This window comes from Elephas maximus, chromosome 1 (assembly GCF_024166365.1).
Source record: "Elephas maximus indicus isolate mEleMax1 chromosome 1, mEleMax1 primary haplotype, whole genome shotgun sequence".
Lineage (NCBI taxonomy): Eukaryota > Metazoa > Chordata > Mammalia > Proboscidea > Elephantidae > Elephas > Elephas maximus.
The window spans coordinates 177,468,783-177,489,846 of NC_064819.1; the positions used below are offsets into that span (position 1 = coordinate 177,468,783).

Below are 21,064 nucleotides of genomic sequence, written 5' to 3' on the forward strand. Positions count from 1 at the left end.
CTATAATCATAAATTTGAGTACCTTAGAGAATATTATGTTAAAGAAAAAGATGACAAGTATAGTTGTGTATTTTGTATATTTTCCTTCTTTGCTACAAATGCTGTTTGCTAAATACATACGTAATTATCTACACATTAAAGTCGGAGCTCCTGCAACCTTCACATTCAAGGTTGTTTTCTTTACTGTTATTACAAGAAAATAATTATCATGCTCAAGTCATATCTGTCTCCTCATTTCCCCCTAGGTGACCATGCTTTGGGATTTTCATAGTTTGAATAATTCCTATGGGCTCTGCCACCCAGCAAGTTAAAGAGGACAAGATTCCTCCCAGGGGATTGTGGTTCTGGGAATGTGAGCTGCTTGTTTTCATGAGATCTGCACCTTGAGCTGGCCTATCACTAGGAGCTGTTCTGGTGGTGGTGATTTTGTTATACTTGATTGTTCCTTCCATCTTACACAAAGTTTTGTAACTTGTTTGTTATATAGAGATTTTTGAAACCTGAATGCTTTATGGGAAAATTTTACTTATACAAAGAAAAATTAAAACTATTTTAAAGTAATTTCTCATGTCTTATATGTTTCTCTTTTAAAATAAATGAAAGCATGAATTGCTGTTATTTAGAAAGAAAATGAAGACTAAGGAAATGCCTGTGCTCTTAACGTTTTAACATAAGGTAATATTGTTCTCTGAATGGCGCCTTCTAAGGAATTACCACTGTCTCATACACAATTGACTCAAATGCATTCTTTATCTTTAAAAGGAAGCAGAATAGGATCTTTGAGTAAATCACATGTGTTCGCAGTCTTGTCTGGTGTAATCCTATACTACGCAAACACACTATTCTGTAGTCAGGAGGGTAAGGGGACATTTGAAGTAGGACTTGCCCTTGAGGAGACCTCTTTCTGTTTAAAGAGAAGTGCAGTGAAAGACCACACAGTAGAAGATAACAGGAAATATCTTTGATGCCTCCCCCCACCTTTATACTTTCTCATTCTCCTTTGTTCTCTAAGGATATCTGTCGTAATGATTATTCTGTAAAACTCATAGGTACATAGCAGAAGGCATATCATATTTCATTTATTATTTTGTCGACTGTAATTATTGTTCTCTCTTGTATTATGCCATTGTGGATTTTTAAAATGTTTTGTTTATAAAAGATGAAAATATGTTATAGAAATTTTATTAACTGACAGATATCCAGAGTGTAAATGTTTTAACTCTGAATTTGTTAAAATTACATTTTTGGAAGTCTAATAGACTTATTAAGCTACATCTCAAAAATAAATATGATACTAAAAAGAGATGGCTTAAAAAGATGGATTTAAGTTCCCTTTTTTACATTAATTTCAGTGGACTTTTAGATACTTTAAAATGGAAAATTATGAAGGTGGGCAGTGTTGACACATCATATTTGAAAAATTGATGAGAATATATATTTAGCTTGAAAGTACTGACAGGTGAATAAAATCATAAAGTATCATAAAGTTAAGATTAAAACAAAGTAAAATCTAAACTTCAGTAATTCCCTTCAGAGACTTATAAAGAATGCTATCCTCACTTGAGCCAGATTTAGTAAGGAGACCTGCTTCAATTCAGTTTGATTTTATGGGGTATGATTTTTTTTTTTTTAATGCCATACTCTCACATTTTTTTTAAGATAGTCTTAATTATGAACAACAGTGATGTGAGATTTTGGAAGAATCCAAACAGCTGCATCATTTCAGATGTTTTCAGCATTTTGATATCTGTTTTTCTATGTATGTTATGGATGCAATTCAAACTTCAAATTTTTAGTTCTTATTAGTAGTGGTTCTTACAATATCATTGTTACATGTTTTCAACTTTGCCTCCCATTTTTGCCCTGGGTTGATGCTTTTCATTTTGGGGATTTTTGAAAATTTATGTTTGAAGGTTTGAGTTTTCTTTCAAGCCTTTTTATTATGAAAATTTTCAAATGTATGCAAAAGTAGAGCAAATAGCATGACAAACCCCAAGTTCTGTTTGAGTACTAAGTGATATGTTAGTATAGTTACTATCTTTGTTTATGCAACAGGTAGTCAGGAATTCAAGAAATGCTTGTTCTTGAATGCACACTTGAAAGAATTTGTGTAAATCAAATCTTAAATATCCAACCACCTCCCAAACTATAAGGAGCGCTGATGGTGCATTGGTTAGAGCACTCGGCTGATAACCAAAAGTTTGGCAGTTTGACCCTACCAGCCGCTCCACGGGATAAAGATGTGGCAGTATGCTTTCATAAAAATTTACAGCCTTGGAAACCCTATGGGGCAGTTCTACCCTGTGTTATTGGGTCTTTATGAGTTGGCATCAACTCGATGGCAATGGGATTGGTTATGGGTTGGTCTCAACCTATATGACAGGTTGTGTTTCAAAAGCTTGTTGGTAGTCAGTAAACTTTTAAATCTACAAATGTGTTTCCCATAGAAACAGTCTTAAAAAGGCTATTAGATTTTTTGGCCAGCTCTCAGTAACCCATCTAATTCACAGCTAAGGGAAACCTATCCACCATCTTTAACATCATTCAATGAGAAAATAGAGGACAGGGGTGGTTCAGTGGTAGAATTCTTGCCTTCCATGTATGAGACCTGGTTCAACTGCCAGCCAGTGCACCTCAAGCAGCCACCACCTATCTATCAGTGGAGGCTCATGTGTTGCTATGATGCTAAACAAGTATCAGTGGAGCTTCCAGATTAAGACAGACTAGGAAGAAAGGCCTGACAATCTACTTCCAAAAATCAGCTGATAAAAACACTATGGATCACAACAGTCCAATTCCATTGTGCATGGGGTCCCCGTGAGTCAGGGACCGACTTGAGGGCCCATTGTTGCTAACAACAAAATGAGAAAATGTCTCATTTGCAACTGGAATACTACAGACCACCACCGACCTTGTTGCCTTCTACTTTGTATAGGGGTGGAAAACTTCAAATCTCCTGCAATGGGAAGTTCGTGTCCTTGATGGGTCCTTAGCTCTCTCAGAAAGATAGCGGGAGCTAAGAGAAGACAATGGCTGGGTATGGGGAACATGTATTTTATACACTCCATTCTGAAATTATTTACCACTGCCTCTGCTGGTGGAGTTTTTATTGTTTTGTTTTTGCTTTTAAAAAAAAAAAAAGTCCTCCATCTGAGATGCATCAATTGGTCTCAACCCACATGGAGCAAAGGAGAATGAAGAACACCAAAGTCACAAGGTAAGTATGAGCTCAAGAGTAAAAATGGGCCATGTAAATCAAATACTACATCAGCTGAGACCAGAAGAACTAGATGGTGCCTGGCTACAACTGAGGACTGCCATGACAGGGAATACAACAGAGAATCCCTGAAGGAGCAGGAGAGCAGTGAAATGCAGACCTCAAATTCTCATAAAAAGACCAGACTTAATGGTCTGACAAAGACTAGAAGGACCCCAGAGGTCATGGTCCCCAGACCTTCTGTTAGCCCAAGACAGGAACCTTTCCCGAAGCCAACTGTTCAGACAGGGATTGGACTGGACTGTAAGACAGAAAATGATACTGGTGAGGAGTGGGCTTCTTGGATCAAGTAGACGCATGAGACTATGTGTGCAGCTCCTGTCTGCATGGGAGATGTGAATGCCGCGGGGGACAGAAGCTGACTGAATGGACTTGGAAATACACAGTGGAGAGAAGGAGTGTGCTGTCTTCTTAGGGGGAGAGCAACTAGGAGTATATAGCAAGGTGTATATAAGGTTTTGTATGCGAGACTGACTTGATTTGTAAACTTAAAGCACAAAAATTTTTTTTTAAAAAGTCCTTTTTATAAAAAAAAGAAGTAAAAAGGAAACTGTCCTTTATAAGACAAATACTGTATGATTATTTTCTTCTATGATTAAGTTTCCGCTGTAAAGGTAAATTTATTTTATGGGCTAATACATGCCTGAAACAGAAAAAAAAATTCTTGAATGTTAATATGGAAAATTGGAAGTATCAACACAGTTACTAAACTGCCAAATCGCGAAAATTAGGTGGTCGGAATAATGCTTATATTGAAGCTATAAGTGGAATTAGCTTTTTAGAGTATATGGAAATGATAGATGAAAAGCAGAAAGCAGGAAGATGGGCACCACTGCTTTTGTCATGTCACCTATACTCCTTTCACCCTTCCTAAATGGAAAAATTCCTACTCTTCCAAATTCTTCTCTAAGCAAGACCTCGGAGCCTGTGTCAGCTTCTCCTCATTTTATACATGGACACACACACACACATATATAATTAAAAGGGAAATACAGAAAGTATTTATGGATACAGCAAAAGGGGGCAAGATTCAGAAGTGTACGTTTTAAAAAGGCCAACTCAGAGTTGTTAAATGCCATCAAGTCAATTCTGACTCATAACGACCCTATGCACAATCAACGAAACACTGCCAGGTTGTGCGCCATCCTCACAATTGTTGCTATGTTTGAGCTCATTGTTGTAAACGCTGTGTGAGTCTCATCTCCTTAATGGTCTTTCTCTCTTTTGCGAACCCTCTACCTTACCAAGTATGATGTGCTTTTCCGGGGACTGGTCCCTACCGCTAGCATGTCCAAAGTACATGAGACAAAGTTTCGCCATCCTCACTTCCAAGGAGCACTCTGGCTATATTTCTTCCAAGACAGATTTGTTTGTTCTTCTGGCAGACCATAGTATATTCAATATTCTTCTCCAACACGGTAATTCAAAGGCATCAATTCTTCTTTGGTCTTCCTCATTCCTACTCCAGCTCTCACATTCATATGAAGTGATTGAAAATATCATGGTTTGGATCAGGCACACCTTAGTCTTTCAAGTGACATCTTTGCTTTTCAGCACTTTAAAAAGGTCTTTTGCAGCAGATTTGCCTGATGGAATATGTCATCTGATTTCTTGACTGCTGCTTCTATGGGCATTGATTGTAGATCCAAGTAAAATGAAATCCTTGACAACTTCAGTATTTTCTCCATTTATCATAATGTTGCTTATTGGTCCCGTTGTGAGGATTTTTGTTTTCTTTATGTTGAGGTGCAATCCACACTGAAGGTTATAGGCTCTGATCTTCATCAGTAAGTACTTCAAGTCTTCTTTGCTTTAGTAAGCAAAGTTGTGTCATCTTCATATCACAGGTTAGTAATGAGTCTTCCACCAATCCTGATGCCATGTTCTTCTTCATATAATCCAACTTCTCGGATTGTTTGCTCAGCATACAGATTGATTAAGTATGGTGAAAGGATACAACCCTTGTGCACACCTTTCCTGATTTTGAACCATGCAGTGTCCTCTTGTTCTGTTCTAACTGCCGCCCTTTGGTCTACCTACAGGTTCCTCATGAGCACAATTAAGTGTTCAGAAATTACCATTCTCTGCAGTGTTCTCCATAATTTGTTATGATCCACACAGATGAATTAATTCCTTTGCATAGTCAATAAAACATAGATAAACGTCTTTCTGGTATTCTCTGCGTTTAGCCATGATCCATCAGACATCATCAGTGACATCCCTCGTTCCACATCCTCTTCTGATCTGGCTGGAATTTCTGGCAGTTCCCTATTGCTGTACTGCTGCAACCGTTTTTTAATTATATCCAACAAAATTTTATTTGCATGTGATACTAATGATATTGTTATATAATTTCCATATTATGTTGGATCACCTTTCTTTGGAATAGGCACAAATATGGATCTTTTCCACTTGGTTGGCCAGGTAACTGTCTTCCAAATTTCTTGGCATAGATGATTGAGCACCTCCAGCGCTACATTCGTTTGTTGAAACATTTCAATTGTTATTCCATCAATTCCTGGAGCCTTGTTTTTCACCAGTGCGTTCAGTGCAGGTTGAACTTCTTCCTTTAGTACCATCAGTTCTTGATCACGTGCCACCTCCTGAAATGGTTAAATGTCAACCAATTCTTTTTGGTACAGTGACTCTGTATATTCCTTCCATCTTCTTTTGATGCTTCCTGCATCATTCAATATTTCTTCCATAGATCCTTCAGTATTGCAACTTGAGGCTTAAATTTTTTCTTCAGTTCTTTCAGCTTGAGAAATGCCGAGTGTGTTCTTCCCTTTGGGATTCCTAACTGCAGGTTTTTGCATGTTTCATTATAATACTTTATCTTCTCAAGCTTCTCTTTGAAATCTTTTGTTTAGCTCTTTTACTTCATCATTTCTTCCATCCATTCACTTTAGCTACTCTTTGTTCAAGAGCAAGTTTCAGAGTCTCTTCTGACATGCATTTTGATCTTTTCTCTCTTTCCTGTCTTTTTAATGACCTTTTGCTTTCTTCATGTATGATGTCCTTGATGTCATCCCACAACTCGTCTGGTCTTTGGTCATTAGTGTTCAGTGCATCAAATCTATTCTTGAGATGGTCTCTAAATTCAGGTGGGATGTCCTCGGCGTAGTAGTTAAGTGCTACGGCTGCTAACCAAAGGGTCGGCAGTTCGAATCCACCAGACGTTCCTTAGAAACTCTATGGGACAGTTCTACTCCATCCTATAGGGTCGCTATGAGTCAGAATCAACTCGAGGGCAGTGGATAGTGGGTCCTCAAGGTCATACTTTGGCTCTTGTGAACCTATTTCAATTTTTCTCAGCTTCAAGTTGAACTTGAATAGGAGCAATTGACGGTCTGTTCTGCAGTCAGCCCCTGGCCTTGTTCTGACTAATGTTACTGAGCTTCTCCATTGTCTCTTTCCACTAATGTAGACATTTTGATTCCTGTATATTCCATCTGGTACGGTTCACATGTATAGTCACCGTTTATGTTTTTGAAAAAAGGTATTTGCAGTGAAGAAGTCGTTGGTCTTGCAAAATTTTATCATGCAATCATCAGCGTCATTTCTGTCATCAAAGCCATATTCTCCAGCTACCAATCCTTCTTTGTTTCCAACTTTTGCATTTCAATCACCAGTAATTATCAATGCGTCTTGATTGCATGTTTGATCAATTTCAGACTACAGAAGTTGGCAAAAATGTTCAATTGCTCCATCTTTGGCATTGGTGGGTTCCGTGTAAATTTGAATAATCATCATATTAACTGGTCTTCCATTTAGGCGTATGGATATTATCCTATCACTGACAGCATTGTACTTCAGGATAGATCTTGAAATGTTCTTTTTGCCAGTGAATGTGACACCATTTCTCTTCAATTTGTCATTTCTGGCATAGCAAGCCATATGATTGTCTGATTCAAAATGGCCAAACCAGTCCATTTCAGCTCACTAATGCCTAGGGTATCTATCTTTATGCATTCCACTTTATTTTTGATGACTTCCAATTTTCCTAGATCCATACTTGGTACATTCTGTGTTCCTATTATTAATGAATGTTTGAGCTGTTCTCATTTTGAGTCGTGCCACATCAGCAAATGAAGGTCCTGAAAGCTTTACCCAGTATACGTCATTAAGCTCTTCTTTCCCAGTCATCTTTTGAGTGCCTTCCAACGTGAGGGGCTCATCTTCTGGCACTGTATCAGACAATGTTTCACTGCTATGCATGAGATTTTCCCTGACCAATTTTTTCAAAAGTAGACTGCCAGGTCTTTCTTCCTAGTCAGTGTTAGTCTGAAAGCTCCTCTGAAACCTAACCACCATGGATGACTCTGCTGGTATTTGAAATCCCAGTGAGTGGCATAGCTTCTAGCATCACAGCAACACGTAAGCACCACAGTACAACAAAGTGACAGATGCAGGGAGTTAGGAACCCTAAATATTATAATGTTCTATGACCCTGAGTAGGTCACTTTAACCTCCCAGGATAATCTGTAAAATGAATGATTGAACTAAACGGCCCTATTTCTTCTAGCTCTAATAGTCCCATACTCTGAATAGTTAGAATTCACTCATCCTAGATTCTGTTAAGTCTTTACATGTTAGAATGGCATGGCTGTTACCCTGTCGGCTAATACAGGCTCAAATCTTACATCCCCTCCAGAGAATGTATATCCCTGTGAGTGACTTGATAGCAGGCTTCCAAAATTAGCTAGCTTTATTTTCCAGATGTCAGTACCCTTCATACAGAGAGTCAGGCATACTCAGAATCGGTCTGCTGAAGTTCCCACAGCATGGTACACCATGGCTTCCCCATCTGATCCTTGCTCCCCAGTAGATAAGGAGCCTACTGTGTGTCAAAACTACACTAACTAGGTACTTATAATATGTCACTGTATTAACCCTTACAGTAATCCTGAGAGGTGGGTTTGTCATTTTCATTTTACAGATGAGAAAATTTTATAAGAACTAGTTAGTTGTGGGAGCCCTGGTGGCGCAGTGGTTAAGAGCTCGACTGGTAACCAAAAGGTCAGCAGTTCAAGTCCACCAGGTGCTCCTTGGAAACCTTATGGGGCAGTTCTACTCTGTCCTGTAGGGTCGCTATGAGTCAGAATCGACTCGGCGGCAAAGGATTTGAGTTTTTGATTGACCTAGGAATATGAAGGATGTGTCCATATTTCCTGCATTAATTTAGAATCAACCTGCAACAGCTGCCTGGGGCTAGCTTCTGCCCTCTCCTTCCTTTCAACATAGTGCTGCAGTTGAAAGTTAGGTGGCTCTCCCTGATCTAAACTTTCGCTTTTTCCTTAGGAAATTCTTAGTCAAATGTTGGACAGATAGCAGAGTATAGTGATGACTGAAGTAAAAAAAAAAAAAAAAAACATTGTTTATGATAGGGAGAATTAAGAATAGCTTTAATATCTATTTAATGGTTAAAAACAAACTCCATGAGGACCAGGACCATCATTGACCCATACTAGTTCACTGTACAGGCAGTCCCTGGATTACAAATGAGTTCCATCTCTGAGTCTGCCTTTAAGTCAAATTTGTATGTTAAGTCAGAACAGTTAGGTACCGGACGGTATCTAATATCAGTTAGTCAAAAGTTTGAGTATATAGCATATAGTGTGCCTCTCTATGCATAAAAAACATTAAAGAAACAATTTCAGATACACTAAAACATATTTAACATAATAATAATAATGTTGTGATGTGCATCACAAAGTAGCACTTGTTTGTTATTATGAGCCACTGTATGTACCTTGAATTTTTAATATAATAGGCTTTACGGGGGGTTGGTTCATAACAGCTGGTTGTATGTAAGTTGGACTTCCGTAACCTGTAGACTGCCTGTATTCTCATTGCCTAATACAGAACCTAAGTATTCAATTTTTCTCGATTGAATGAATAAATTAATATATTCATAGGCACTAAAATCCTGAAATACAATGCAGCCATTAAAAATTATGTTTTCTAAGAGCAATCCCATTCTTTGTTATTTACCCAAAAACCTGAATGTAAATATATAGCAACTTTATTCATAATCACCAAAAACTAGAAAGAGTTCAAATGTCCTTCAACTGGTGAATGGCTATTTAAAAGTCCATATAGTATATAATACTGTTGTTGTTTGACACCCTCCAGTCTGCTCAGACTCATAGGGACCTTATGTATAACAGAATTACAATAATAAGAACCAAATTGCCAATGATAGGCAACAGCATGGATGAATCGTAAATGCATTATGTAAATGAAAGAAGTCTCACTCAAAACTTACTGGTTGCTGGGGCTCGGGGAAGGGTTAACTACAAAGGGACGCAGGGAAATTTTTGAAGGTGATGGAATTATTCTATATTTTGATTGTGGTGGTGGTTGCACAACTGTATGCATTCATCAAAACTCATGGAGCTGTATGCTAAAAAGGGTTAATTTTATGTACATAAATTAAACCTCAATAAACCTGACTTTAAACTACACTTAAGATTTTTCTTAAATTTGATAGTGCCCTTGAATACATGGTAGGATATACCTGACACATTCTTAAGTTAAAATATACAATGATAGTTACAAAACAGTATATAATGGTACTTTTTTTTTAAACATACATACATACGTGTGTGTGTCTATAGATTATATAAATGTATTTATATGTCCATCCAGAACAAGATTCTAAAGAATAAACACCAAACTGGTAATGACAGTTACCTTGAGGCAGGCAACTGAATTTGGAGTAAGTGATTTAAGGAGACCTTAAAAAAAAAATTTTTTTTTTTTTTAACTTTATATGGAAACCCTGGTAGCGTAGCGGTCAAGAGCTACGGCTGCTAACGAAAATGTCGGCAGTTCAAATCCAGGTGCTCCTTGGAAACTCTATGGGGCAGTTCTACCCTGTGCTATACTCAATGGCAGCGAGTTAATGGGTAACTTTATATGTTACTGTTTGAATTTTTACAAGAATATACTTATGTATTATGTAATTAAAAAGTAAACATTTCAGAGACTAGAAGAATAAAACCCAAAATGTCAATCGTAGTTATCTCTGGCTATTAGTACTACAGGTGATTGTTATTTTATTTTCTAATTTTTCTGCTAAACAAGTTCTGCTTTTGTAATTAGAAAAAAGTTATTTAAAAAAAGCAGAAAGCATACTGAGTCATAAAAAACGTATGCAAGTTACAAATGTGAACGTTATTAAAAATTCTCAAAACAAAGTTTCACTGGAAAAAGAATTTGGATACTCCCTCTGGAACAGTGCTTCTCTCAAACTTAACGTCCATATAAATCATCTGGAGTTCTTGCTAAAATGCAGATTCTGATTCATTAGGTCTGGAGTGGGACCTGAGGATTTGCATTTCTATCAAGCGCTAGTGCTGTTGGTCCAGGGACTACACTTTACTTTGAGTAGCAGGCTCTAAAACTGTGCTGTGGATACATCAGCCACAAACTAGCCACATATGGCTATAAAATATTTGAAATGTGGCTACTCTGAGTTGAGGTGTACTGTAAGTGTAAAGGGAAACCCTGGTGGCGTAGTGGCTAAGTGCTACGGCTGCTAACCAAAGGGTCAGCAGTTTGAATCTGCCAGGCGCTCCTTGGAAACTCTATGGGGCAGCTCTGCTCTGTCCTATAAGGTCACTATGAGTCGGAATCGACTCGACGGCACTGGGTTTTTGGGGTGGATAAGGGTAAAGGGTCACTATGAATTGGAATTGACTCAATGGCAGTGGGTTTGGTTTTTGGTTTGGTAAGTATAAATGACACCATGGATTTCAAAGACTTAATCCAAAAAGAAATGTAAAGTATTATTATTCTATATTGGTTAAATGTTGAAATTTTTAACATATTTTATTAAATAAAATATATTATTAAAATTAATTTTACCTGTTTCTTTTTACTGTTTTAATGTGGCTACTAGAAAATTTTAAATTACATTTGTGGTTTGTATTTTTGGCTTGTATTATGTTTCTGTTGGACAGCGCTGCTCTAGAATAACTACTATAACAGGATTTTACTTGTATAAACTTCATTCTGGTTCTTAAATCATCAGCATAATGCAGGAAAAGGATTAGCACCCCATTAATGACTAAATTAATAACTTTTGTGTCTTAACATAAACACTGGTAGGAATTCTCAAGATCTATATGTATTTTTTTTTTTTTTTATGTAAGTGGAGGTTGAGACAAATAGAAATCTTAGAATTTTAGATCTGGAAAGAAACTTTGAAGTCATCAAGTTCAAATGCCTCATCTTATGAACTATTTATCAGTTTGACAAAGATTTATTCAGTCCTTAATAGATGCAAGTATTGAATAGCTACTTTCAGTATTTGATAGGTAAGTGAGTAAGGTGAGGTGCCTACCCTGGAGAGCTAAGAATGATTGTGGTAGACCGTAGCAGCCCCCCACGAGGCATGTTGGCAGAGTACTCTCAAACACAGAAGCAGAGTAATCTGCAAACACAGATTCTGTTATCCTGAGGGTAACAGACTAGCTCTACGTAGGAGAACTGATAGGAGCTGACTCTTAGTTTCCCCTGGCTTTATAGCTTCTGGTTGATAATAATGTTGCAAATAAGGCTTTAGGATTAATTATTTAAATAATCATTTTAAGACATGCTGTCCCTTCCTTCCTTCTCTCCCACGCAGAAACCCTTTGACAGTTTGAACATAGTGACTGGTAGCAGAATGAAATTTGGAGTAAAGCAGTAGTATAGTCAAACTTCAATTACATGTGCAAATGTGAGGCAAAAGTTGTGAGATGATTAAAATCTATGAATAAAACAAAAAGCTTTTTTTAGCTATTATTTTTAAAAACTTATCAGGAATATCTTACCAGAGGCATTATTCCTGAAATTTGTTCTTATTTGAGTTACAGTTCCCTTCTGTAGATGAATGAGAAGACAAATTTAGGATAAATAATAAAACATGGGAATTTATAAAAGTTTTGACTACTTCAAGATATAGTGCAGGCTAAAAATATGAATAGCCTTTTAGAAATTTTTTGGTTAAAACCTGGGTCCCTCCATAATGTTTCATTCATTTATAACAGATTATTAAAGGAATCCAGTTGCTTTGGTATGCTTTCTTAACCTGTAGAGAAATGGCTTTAGAGGACAGGCCTCCATCATGACACGCACAGACTCCTGGACCCCCTGACCATGGGTGGGACCTAATTTGAACACTTATATTACTCACTTTCAGCCAATATTAAACACTTGCTCATATGGAAAAAGTCAAACCTACCTGAGAATGGCTGGTGGCCCTTGCCTAAGAGTGAGAAACTACCAAAAGCCATTCAAAACTCAAATTTGAACTAAGCAGAACAAAAGCTTCTGCCTAAGAATTTTAATAGCTTTCCTCTGTGTCTCAAAGTAATCAGAGCAGCCGTCTCCAAACCTTAATGTTCCCTAGGAACCAGTGAGTTTGTTTGGTTAATTTTGCTTCATTCATACCAAAAAGTAGAGTGTATTATATCTTTCCTTGGTTTTCAATATTCCTGATGATATTTTTAGCAGCTTATTCCCATACATGAGCAGTAATTATTCATGGGAAATGATTTTATTTTCTTTAGTATTCTACCATCCCACACACATACAAATGTGTTGGCTTTAAAGATGCCTGTCCTTTGGATATTAGCATGTTGTAGGGTACAGGAGATTCCTTTCTTCAAATACCTAAATAGGGAGATTTTGGATGGTGAGACATTTATAAAAGGTTTAGACTCTGAAAATATATATACAGTTATTTAAATGTAGCCCAATAATGCTGTTGTAGTGTAGATATGTTTTTTTCCCCCTGAAATACTATATAGCACAGAGTTTTAGAAGAATAAAACCTTTGAGAAGAATCAACACACTGTTCATGTCTTATAAAACACCAAGACTGCTTTTTTATTTTCCTGAGTTGCATCAATAGAAAAAATATAAAATGATAATTAGTCTGACACCTCATCAGAGGTTTTATGGATTTATAATTTTGATCTATAACACAACTTGTTATTATTAGGTGCCATCAGGTCAGTTCACAACTTAGTACCCTTATTCATTTGAGATTATTTTATTAGATGAGACCTGCAGGCTGTGAAAAAACAATCTTGTCTTTTTTAAGCTTTCCTTGTCAGGTGGTCATTAGAAAGCTTCGTGGCATTTTTTAAAAAACATTTCTAATATTCTGGCTCCCACAATAAGCTTTTATGACATTAATTTCTTCCTTAGTTTTTTACTTCAGCTGTAATCTTAGGGCAAATGGGAAATACATATAGTAAGAAGTACATTTAAATTTATAGTGTACTGATTCTATTTTGAGGGTAGTTTTGTAATAGGGAAGGAATTCAAACCAGAGAATCTCAATCTCGTTTTTGTAATTATACAAGAAAGCTGCAAACCTGCCAACATTCCTTTCACATTCAGCTATACATTTCTGAGGCACACCTACCCTTACTGTTACTGTTGGGTGCTATCAAATCGACTTTGACTTATAGCGACCACATGTGACAGAGTAGAACTGCCCTAGTTATCATGGGAGCAGATCACCAGGTCTTTCTCTCACGGAGCTGCTGGGTGGGTTCGAACCACAGACGTTTCAATTAGCAGCTGAGTGCTTAACTGTTATGCCACAAAGGCTCCTTCTACTCTTGCTGTTGTTGTTGTGTGCCATCAAGTCGATTCTGACTCACAGTGACCCTATATGACAGAATAGAACTGCTCCTTAGGGTTTCCTAGGCTGTAATCCATATGGAAGCAGATTGCCATGTCTTTTCTCCCTCAGAGCCACTGGTGGTTTTGAACCCCAGACCATTCAATTAGCCACCAAGCATTTAATCATTGCGCCATCAGGGCTCCTCCTACCCTTACTGGAGAGCAGGATTTGCTCTCTCTGGAGCAGTACATATATAATAAAGATGGCTTGTTGTTGTTAAGTGCCATCAAGTTGCTACTGACTCACAGCGACCCTACGTACGACAAAATGAAACACTGCCTGATCCTGTGGGACCCTCACAATCATTGCTATGTTTGAGCCCATTATTGCAGCCACTGTGTCAACCCATCTCATCAAGGGTCTTCCTCTTATTTGCTGACCCTCTACCAAGTATGATGTCCTTCTCCAGTCACTGGTCCCCTCTGATAACGTGTCCAAAGTATGTGAGAGGAAGTCTCACCATCCTCGCTTCTAATGAGCACTGTGGCTGTACTTCTTCAAAGACAGACTTGTTCATTCTTTTGGCACGCCATCGTATGTTCAGTATTCTTCGCCAGCACCTAATGAATCAATTCTTCTTCGATCTTCCTATTTCATCACCAGCTTTCACATGCATATGAAACTGTTGAAAATACCACGGGTTGGGTCAGGCACACTTTAGTCCTCAGAGTGACATATTTGCTTTTCAACACTTCAAAGAAGTCTTTTTTGCAGCAGATTTGCCCAATGTAACACATCGTTTGATTTCTTGACTGCTGCTTCCCTGGGCCTTGGTTGTGGATGGCTAGACACTGATAACTACTTGCACAGAAAGCTGGGGCAATTTGGGGACTCACTTCATTAATTTTCTTTCTCGAGGATCACAGTCCCATGTTGCCTGTGCTCCAACTTCAGAAAATGGTTGTTTTCTATATTTTGTCTATTTTTATCATTTTTTAATAGCAGGAGAGTTAGTCTAGTACCAGTTACTCCATCATTGCCCAACTGTCTTTTTTTGCATTAACTTCTTTATATATTTTGGAATTTTGATTTGCATAATCACTTCGAGTAGGAGGTTTTTTTTTTTTTAATAATTTTTATTGTGCTTTAAGTGAAAGTTTACAAATCAAGTCAGTCTTTCCCACAAAAACCCATGTACACCTTGCTACACACTCCCAGTTACTCTCCCCCTAATGAGACAGCCTGCTTTCTCCCTCCATTCTCTCTTTTCATGTCCTTTTCTCCAGCTTCTAACCCCCTCCAACTTCTCATCTCCCCTCCAGGCAGGAGATGCCAACATAGTCTCAAGTGTCCACCTGATCCAAGAAGCTCACTCCTCACCAGCATCCCTCTCCAACCCATTGTCCAGTCCAATCCATGTCTGAAGAGTTGGCTTCGGGAATGGTTCCTGTCCTGGGCCAACAGAAGGCCTGGGGGCCATGACCACCGGGGTCCTTCCAGTCTCAGTCAGACCATTAAGTGGTCTTATGAGAATTTGGGGTCTTCATCCCACTGCTCTCCTGCTCCCTCAGGGGTTCTCTGTTGTGTTCCCTGTCAGGGCAGTCATCGGTTGTAGCCAGGCACCATCTAGTTCTTCTGGTCTAAGGGTGATGTTGTCTCTGGTTCATGTGGCCCTTTCTGTTTCTTGGACTCGTAATCACCTTGTGTCCTTGGTGTTCTTCATTCTCCTTTGCTCCAGGTGGGTTGAGACCAACTGATGCATCTTAGATGGCTGCTTGCTAGTGTTTAAGACCCCAGACGCCACATTTCAAAGTGGGATGCAGAATATTTTCTTAATAGATTTTATTATGCCAGTAGACTTAGATGTCCCCTGAAACCATGGTCCCCAGACCCCTGCCCTCGAGTAGGAGGTATTTTTGTTGTCATCTTTTCTTAACCCCAAGTCCAAATGTGATAGATATTTCCATCTGCCCCATCCCCTGCCCTACATCCTATACCCTATTTCAAAACCAGATCTTAAAATTATTTTAAAGGACTCCTGCTCCACTGTGATACTGGGAGTGTGACCAATTCAGTAACTGAGCTGGCTGGTATCTTAGCTCAGTTGCAACAGTGTTGTTTTTCTTACGTCCATTTGCCTTCCTGGGCCCATTAAAAAAAAAAAAGCCCATAGCTTCCCATAAATCCACAGCCCCAGGCGGTATATCAGCAGCAGTTTTATTCAGCCTTCTTTTATGTGGCTGAGAAGAACTATCACTGAGACTGAGGAGTTTCCCAGGACTTGAGATTTTCACTGCTAAAATGGAGAGTCCCAGAAAAACCATGATGGTTGGACACGCTAGTCCCACCCCAGCTCTTGGCTTCCAGTCATGAGACTAGCTTTAGTCACCATCTTGGGAGGAGCATATTAGATCCAGTATCCCCCAAGAAGGAGCCCTGGTTGCACGGTGGTTAAGCGCTGGGCTATTAACTGAAAGGCCAATGGTTTGAAATCACCAGCCGCTCCGCGGGAGAAAGACGTGGCAGTCTGCTTCTGTAAAGATTTACAGTCTTGCAAGGTCATGGAAGCTCCATAGACAAATCCAAACTTCTTGCTGGGCTAAATTACTGGGCTGAGGGCTGTGGGGGATCATGGTCTTGGGGAACATCTAGCTCAATTGGCATAATATAGTTTATAAAGAAAATGTTCTACATCCTACTTTGGTGAGTAGCATCTGGAGTCTTAAAAGCTTATGAGCAGCCATCTAAGACACTCCACTGGTCCCACCCTGTATCGAGCAAGGGAGAATGAAGAAAACCAAAGTCACAAGGGAAAGATTAGTCTAAATGACTAATGGGCTACAAGTACTACAGCCTCCACCATACTGAGTCCAGCACAACTAGATGGTGCCTGGCTACCACCACCGACTGCTCTGACAGAGATCACAACAGAGGGTCCTGGGCAGAGCTGGAGAAAAATGTAGAACAAAAAATTCAAACTGAAAAACAAACAAACCAGACTTACTAGTCTGACAGAGACTGGAGAAATCCCTAGTGTATGGCCCCCGGACACCCATTTAGCTCAGTAATGAAGTCATTCCTGAGGTTCACCCTTTAGTCAGAGATTAGACAGCCCCACAAAACAAAACGAGACTAAAGGGGCACACCAGCCCAGGGGCAAGGATGAGAAGGTAGGAGACAGGAGAGTTGGCAATAAGGAACCCAAGGTTGAGAAGAGGAGAGAGTTGACATGTCGTGGGGTTGGCAACCAGTGTCACAAAACAATATGTATAATGGTAGTTTAATGAGAAGCTTGTTTGTTCTGTAAACCTTCATCTAAAGTACAATAAAAAAAAAATTTTTTTTAATCTCTTTTCTATGAAAGGAATTTATATAAAAAGATTTACAGCATTGGAAACCCTATGGAACAGTTCTACTCTGTCCTACAGGGTCGCTCTGAGTCAGAATCAACTCAATGGCAGTGGGTTTTATCCCACAAGAGCTTAACTTCCAGTTGCCACTAGCTGCTTCAGGGCCCAGAACCTGTTTGGCTGTGGCTTTGGCCCAACTCAGTGCTTTACATTTCTGCTGTTTCTAGTCCTCAGAAATGTTTATGTTGTTTTTGAGCCCAGGAATGGCCTTTGGTTGTGCAGACAGAGTGAGTTGAAGTACTCATTCACTGTGCCACCTTGACTGGAAATTCTATTGATTTTTTTCAATTTGATATTGTCTTGGTTTGGGAAATGATGTAATTTAACAGTCTGCTTTATTAAAAAATCCTCCCAACCCAACCCTCTCAGTCATTTTGAGGGAGAACAAATCACAAAAATTCAGATGAAATATAGTCAACTATATATGGTTGCCATTCTTTCTTTGAGGGCATTGTGACTCAATACTTGAGTAAGAATAAAACAAGGGAGAAATAGCATCCCAGTTTTTACTCCATCCTTCATCCTCTTGTTGCTGAAAATGGCACCTGACAGTGCTTTACTGCCTGCTCCTACCTCCGCATCAACTACCCTCCTTTTCCTACTTCTCCATTCCCAAAGAGGAAGGAAGAAGGAAAGTCTAAGGGGGGCTAGAGTAGTAGTTATTGACTGCTTTGTAGGTGAGGGCTCTTTTTTATACAGCCTTCGGTCTGTTCTTGGAGAAAAAACGGATTTTCAGACCTTTCCCAGGGAGGTATCACCCCTGAACTTGGGCAAGGGTAGCAGGAAAAGTCTTTTCTACTTCCTTGTTTCTTTGTTTCAAACTATGTTCTATCTATACTCTTTTAGACAAGAATATTTTAAAAACAATTTTCAGTCTTATGCTCTTCCACTCCATTGATAGTAACAATCCATTTCATTGTTTTGCAGTCTTGTAGTGTGATTTATAGTAAAGATTTTAAATATTTCTACTGTATTAAAGAGTTTTTGCACATATGGGCTTTCAAACCTAACTAGTTGAAACCTGTGAGAGCTGCAGCTGGACGGGACTGCCTTGATTTTCTGGGTCTTGCAAGTTTTCTGCCTTTGACAGGGTGCATTCATACCACTTTTCTATTGCTGGTTTTAGTGGAAAATATTTTTGTTTTCCTTCTCTGACAGGTTTCCAGCATTCACAGGCTCTGGCTTTCTCAGGTTTTAAAAAAGTTTTGTTTTTTTAAGTATCATGCAAACCATGCTTCTGTTATAGTACAAAACTAGTGAAGCAGCAAACATACTTTCCATAGCCAAGTAGTTCACACTAACCATCTCAGCTCTACTTAGAAAAATGTTCCCTCCATTCAGCTTTGATCTTCTATTTTTAATTGAGGTACTAGAAGTATGTACAGGGCAATTTTGATTGAGACATTTAAGAACTGTGGCATGATATTGTCTTCTTTAATATCCACTCTGATTTTAACAGAGCTAAATTAACTTAACTGGTCATATGAAGGAATTAAATATTTTCTTGGGAGTTAATTTAGTTAAACTCAAATGATTCAAGAAATGACTGCCTCTTTTTTGCGGGGGGTGATTGCTTTGTTTAAAAAACTAGATGGAAAAACTCCTTGTTGGAGTATCTTAAAATAACTCCACAGGTAGCTGTTCTGTGACTCCTGACTTGGGGTATGGAAAAATTACAAAATGAAACAAAGGGCTATCATTTAGCAATTAAGAACACACTTTGTTTGTTTAACTGGGATTAAATACTGCAGGAACAAGTTTTATGCTATAATTAGATATCGGGGCTGGTCCAATAGCAACACAAGTTATAATCCTGTAGAAGCTGTACTCTGTTGGTTCAAATCAGGACACTGCAATGTGAGAACATAAATCACTTATGTCACTTAACAGTTACTAAACCTAGAATTACTTCACCCTAAAGCTGGAGTTTTTTTTTTTTTTTTTTTTCCTTTGTGCCTTTCATATGTGGGACTACCTTTTGAAAATGATATAAATCATATTTAAGTCCTAATGTCCTGGCCCCTATGGCTCCTCACCTGTAAAATGTATGTATGTAATAGGAAACATGTATTAGATGATTATGCACTAGGGTCGCTATAAGTTGGAATCAGCTCTACAGCAATGGGTTTGGGTTTGGTTTTTGGTTTATAAGCCCAGTGCAGTATACTAAAAACCCATTGCCATAGAGTTGACTCTGATTCATAGTTACCCTATAGGACAGAGTAGAGCTGCCCCATGGGGTTTCCAAGGAGCAGCTGGTAGATTCGAACCACTAGCCTTTTGGTTAGTAGCCAAGCTCTTAACCACTGTGCCACCAGGGCTCCAACACAGTATACTAACCCAGAAAAACAAACAAAAAACAGTAGCCTTCAAGTTGACTCCAACTCATGATGACCCCATGTATATCAGGGTAGAACTGTGCTCCATAGTATTTTCAATGACTAATTTTTTTTTTTTTAAATAGATCACCAAGATATTCTTTCAGTGTACCTCTGGGTGGACTCAAACTGCTAACCTTCTGGTCAGCCCTGAGCACATTGACCATTTGCATCTCCCAGGTTTTAAAACACTACTGGGAAAGTTAATGTGGTATAGTGGAAAGAGAATGGATCTTGGAGTCAGATCTGCCTGTAAATCCCAGCTTGACCACTTACTGTTTGAATAACCTTGGCAAAATCACTTAATTTCTATGAGCCTCAGCTTCCTTATCTGTTAAAAAAAGAAAAGAAAAAAAAGGCAGAACATTTTAGGTACTAAGGAAATGTTAATTTCCTTCATCAGAAGACATTTAGATTAATAGACAGACAGAATTTTATTAACTTTATTATGTGCCAGGCATTAATTGTTACATTGTATCTCATTTAGTCCTAACATACATATGAAGGATTGGCATTTACAGAGTACTTAATGTGTCTTTAGGCTTCACTTGCCTCACAAAATCAGAACCTCTTTGGAGATACCTTACCAAATTAATGGTGTCAGAAATGTAATGACAAACCATTGTTAACCTTTTACCATGTTTAATTTTAATGTATATGTAGTATAATCCATGTGATACCAAATAAAAAAGACAGTAAGGAATGCCTATAGAATGCTCACTGGAAACCCTGGTGTCATAGTGGTAAAGAGTTCGGCTGCTAACCAAAAGGCCAGCAGTTTGAATCCACCAGGCACTCCTTGGAAACACTATGGGGCAGTCCTAATCTGTCCTATAGGGTTGCTATGAGTCGCAATCGACTCGACAGCAACAAGTTTGGTTTGGTTTTTTACAGAGTGCTCACTATGTGTGAGACACTGCTCAAAGCATTTCACATATATTTATTTAATGCTCACACCAACCATATCAGGTAGGCACTATTCTTGTTCCTGTTTGTTATTGAAAGGTGATGTAGTTTGTCCAGGGTCACATAACTAGTACGCAAATGATAGGATGGGATTTGAATCCATTCAGTTTGGCTTCAGAGTCTGTACCCTTATCCACTACACGATACTGCCTCTCTCAAAAAAAAGACATATCCAAATTGGACAAAAGAAACAGAAAACACTATAATATCTATTTGAGATAAAATTATGATTTACTTGAACAGCCTGTGTATGTTTAACTAGCAGTTACTAAACTGTTCTATATGAAAAATAAAGAAACAGCTTTTATTCTTTTATTATGGCATAAGTAATACATGAAATCACCACTCGTCTGCCAGTTTGTCGTAATGTGGTGCTTGCATGTTATGTGATGACGGGAGCTATGCC

The 21,064-nt window shown here is 38.4% G+C and overlaps 1 long non-coding RNA gene across 4 annotated transcripts in view; it reads left to right on the plus strand.

The window, feature by feature from the left end:
• LOC126084556 (uncharacterized) overlaps window positions 1-21,064 on the plus strand; it is a 136,601-nt gene that overhangs the window by 25,285 nt on the left and 90,252 nt on the right. The gene's annotated exons all lie outside the window — the stretch shown is intronic.